This window comes from Silene latifolia, chromosome 7, assembly GCF_048544455.1.
Source record: "Silene latifolia isolate original U9 population chromosome 7, ASM4854445v1, whole genome shotgun sequence".
Lineage (NCBI taxonomy): Eukaryota > Viridiplantae > Streptophyta > Magnoliopsida > Caryophyllales > Caryophyllaceae > Silene > Silene latifolia.
The window spans coordinates 114710866-114714931 of NC_133532.1; the positions used below are offsets into that span (position 1 = coordinate 114710866).

The window sequence follows — 4066 nt, forward strand, 5'->3', positions numbered from 1 at the left end:
TAGAAATACACCATTTTTTCCGCACATAATTTGACATCTAACCCAGGTTAATAATAATGAGCAAATACTATACTCCCTCGATTGAAGACCAAATACAAAATTCCTTTTTTTACACTATTCATGAACGAATAGAATCTTTACGGTTCCTTGCAATATGTAAGACAAAATATGGTCATGTGGGATCTTATTTGATTCACTTATAAAGTACAATGAGAATATCAAATTTTTAAATTTTTTTATAATGTAAACTTAAAGATATTTACGTTGTAATTTGTGTCTTGCCAAATGTGTAAATGAAAATGTTGTATTTGGTCTTGAATGGAGGGAGTACTATTTATTAGTATTCGTACGTTTTTTTATAATATTTTTTTGACAAATGAGATGTATAAGTTTTTATATAAAGATTATAAACATCACTTGAATATAATACATATATAGAAAAAAATATGTATATATCATACTGTGAAGATAATGATATAAACTCTTTAGAGCTCTCCCAAACAATACTTAAGAGACTCAAAAGGTTTTTGATTGGTATATAGGTTCTAATGATGACTCCTATTTATAATCATAAGATCACCCACCTTATATTAATCTTTCGATGTGGGACAATTCTATAATTTATACGTATTATAATCACCACACTAACATTGTTTTTCAATGTGGGACATATAACATATTAAAAGAAGTACACCATCTTTAATACTCGTATGTGCAAATTATATGAAATCTATACTCTAATGAAAGCATTTTTTACTACGAATCTAATTATATTATCTTCATAATTTTTATAACAACATTTTTTTGTCAAATGAAATGTCAAAGTTTTTATATAAAAATTAGAAACTTCTCATGAATATAAAATAGGAAATATAGATATTATAATAATTAAAAGATTCTCCACTTTATTTTTTATGTGGAAAATATTATTTATGAAACTTTCCTAAATTAATTTTTGATGATGTGGACGCTCTAGAATCGCTCGAAAAACTCTCTTTTATATATAGACTAGATTTAATGCCCGTGCGATACACGGGCCTATATGTAATGCTCTGTCATGTATAATTTAAAATTATCCTATGTATTTAACTTGGTTTTAATTTAATATCACTTTTAAAATAAAAGTACGTCTTCCATCTATATTCTTTTATACTATTATTAGACTATTGATTAATGTGGGGACTCTTCTTTTGCCTTATGGCCCTTATCCCTACTACAATTGAAATGTAATGAAACATAATTAAAATCACTTTGTTCTCACTCAATGTTACAAAGGACTTTAAATTTACAAACTAAGACGACAATAGAACTACAATAATTAATTGACTCCTACTATTTACTTAGATAATTCGCATAGTTTTTATTTATCATAATCTCTAACTCTCTATCTAATTATTGTCAACAACAAAAAAAAAGCTCTCTATCTAGAAAAACTCAATCTGAATGGTTGTGCGTAATCTATAACTTCTTAAAATGTAACAACATCCAATAATTCCCCTTAGGAATAGTGCCTAACTATTCATGCTTGTACAAGGCACATGCCTCGTTTAATTTGCCCGAGTATGTTTGTGTGAACTACTGCTACTCTCACCCACACGTGTGAGTCTTCTAATTCCTACAGCAGCTCTTACCTCCACCCACTCACTCACCCCTTTCCTCTACTATGCGATCTTCTCCATCAAGACGAGTCTGCTTTTCTGGGCGCAGGTCATCAATCGTCTTCAGAGTATTCACGGCTCGGGATGCTTTCTGGGGTCATTCTATGTAAGCATATGACATCGCTTTACATTTTCATTCTGATCAGAATAAATTTCTTCCCTCATGTCCCAAATTCTTCCCTTTTCTTGTCAATTTTTCTCTGTCAATTTTTTCCTCGTTCATGTTTCATATTTTTGTTTTAATCTTTATCTTTTTGTGCTAAATTGCTTTTCCGGTTTATTTATGGCCTTAATCAGTCAAGGTTCGATTTTGTACCACACTTTCTAATTGTTGATGATTATTCTGGGTTCATTAAATTGAAATTTACAAGACTGTTGCTTGATTTCATTGTGGTGGTGTAATTATTTCTACTTTTTTTTTGGAAACTATCTATTCATGATGAGGTTGCACTAATTTTTAATTTGTTGTTTTCCTTTTTGGATTGTCGATTGTGTTGATTCTTTCATTTCATAAAGAAAAAGGGTCTTATGAAAGCTGACAATTCTGGAGGTAAAGCATTAACTTGATTCCTTCTTTTGTGTTTTCCTCCGTCCTTTATTCGCACAATGTACCCGTCTGGAGATTAATAAACCCGATGAAGTAAACTGATGACATAACTATTGACGTGAAAATGAGTCTATGACATTATACGTGAACTGGGTTAGTTGTGGTGTGCCAAGTAATATGATATTTTCATAATCTGGTTTACAATGATCGATGCTTTGGTAGACTGTGGTGTTGTTTTCTTCAACTTGATGTTCGCTTTGATTTAATCTTACGTAAAGCGGTTAAGTATAGTGATGAAGCAACCTACTCATGTGTCATGATATACTTGAGGTAGTGATGGAGGTGCAAAGGACAAGTGCCATTTTAAGGTGATAAGAATTTATCTAAAAGTCATAGATAATCCTGAGTGAAGATTTCATGTTCTTGGTATATCCGACTTCGTCTGTTTTTGCTTTGACAATTATTATTATGAGTGATCCGAGACTATATATATTTGATATTAAAAATGGTACACAATTTTTTAATGCAGTTGTATAGTTGTTTTCTTGTCATAGTTCATTTTGGTAAATATCAAGACATTGTATTGGTTGTGTACGTCGCACTTACTGTAGTCCCATTTACACATCTAAAGGTGTCATGAAGTTTGAGTTTCCTAACTTCTTGATTGGTATTAAACTAATAGGTTTGTGGCTGATTTGATTAGGTCCTTCATGCTTCTGTTACAACATCAGATAATAAGACTCGGGAATCAGCCCTTCTGCTCGAAAGAGGTATGCAATGTTAAGGATGTACTACTGCTAGAGGCTTATTTCCATTGTGATGTTGATACTTTATATGCTCTATCATTTCGTATTATGCTCTGTTGATCTTTAGGCCGTGCTGATCCACTGTTTCTTCTTTCATGATGTGTAGATTATTGATCTTTCTCGTTACTCATCTACATCTACTGTTGATAAGTTGAAGAAGAAAAAAGTGGCCTAAACTCTACATGTATAATTTGTGTTTTTTCTTCTTAATTTTGTTTATTGGCTTGTGATAATGTTATTGTGAGACCTCTACTGTTGTAGATGGTTATGTATCATATTTCAGATTTTGTTTTTTTTTTTTTAAGTTGTCTGTCTGTTTTGTGAATTATTGGTTGATGTTGATTCTTGGTTTTTACACTTTGGTTTTTGTTATTGAACTTATTTAGATCCAAACTAAAGCAAGCTTGGTTGATGTAATTGCATTTGTTGTGGAGAGGGTGATAAAATTAGGCTCAATTTCAGGCATAGAGCTTTGTGTTCGCGATCAGTGAAGGTTTGCTCGAACATTTCAGCTTCTTTGTTTATCTTGTATATCTGGAGCCTAGAGGTAGTGAATTTAGGAATTTTTATATGAAGGTAGTGAATTTAGGAATTTTCATCTCATCTTGTCACTAAAGACAGTATTGGAATTTAGCTTTGATTGACACTTGCTGATTTGTTAATATATTGTTTATTGTGTGATATAATTCCTTGAAAAGCCTAGCTCCTCGAGGGTCCGCGAATGAGGTTGAGAGATTAGGGTCCATATACAAGGAGAGTGCTTCCGGGGTCAAAGGTTTTCGACTGGCTGGTAGTGTGTAGTAGTGGTTGGGCTGGTTCACGGTGGGTTTAGGAGGTGGCCCGAGTTGAATGTGGTGGATTTCCAGGTGGAGGTATTAGTTGATAAAAATGCAACGACATGAGGGCAGATTTGGGACTTGTGTTAGTAGACATGAATGAAAGCGTAAGAAACACATTTAAACTCTTAAAATGTAACAACATCCAATAATTCCTCTTAGGAATAGTGCCCAACTATTCATCCTTGTATAAGGCACATGCCTCGTTTAATTTGCCCG

The 4066-nt window shown here is 32.6% G+C and overlaps 1 long non-coding RNA gene across 1 annotated transcript; it reads left to right on the forward strand.

Moving 5' to 3' along the window:
- Positions 1–1646: 1646 nt before the first annotated feature.
- LOC141591256 (uncharacterized) lies at positions 1647–3673 on the forward strand. The gene is made up of 4 exons (XR_012520764.1): positions 1647–1764; positions 2909–2975; positions 3118–3195; positions 3398–3673. It is a non-coding gene; the product is annotated as an uncharacterized LOC141591256 (long non-coding RNA).
- The last annotated feature ends 393 nt before the right edge of the window (positions 3674–4066 follow it).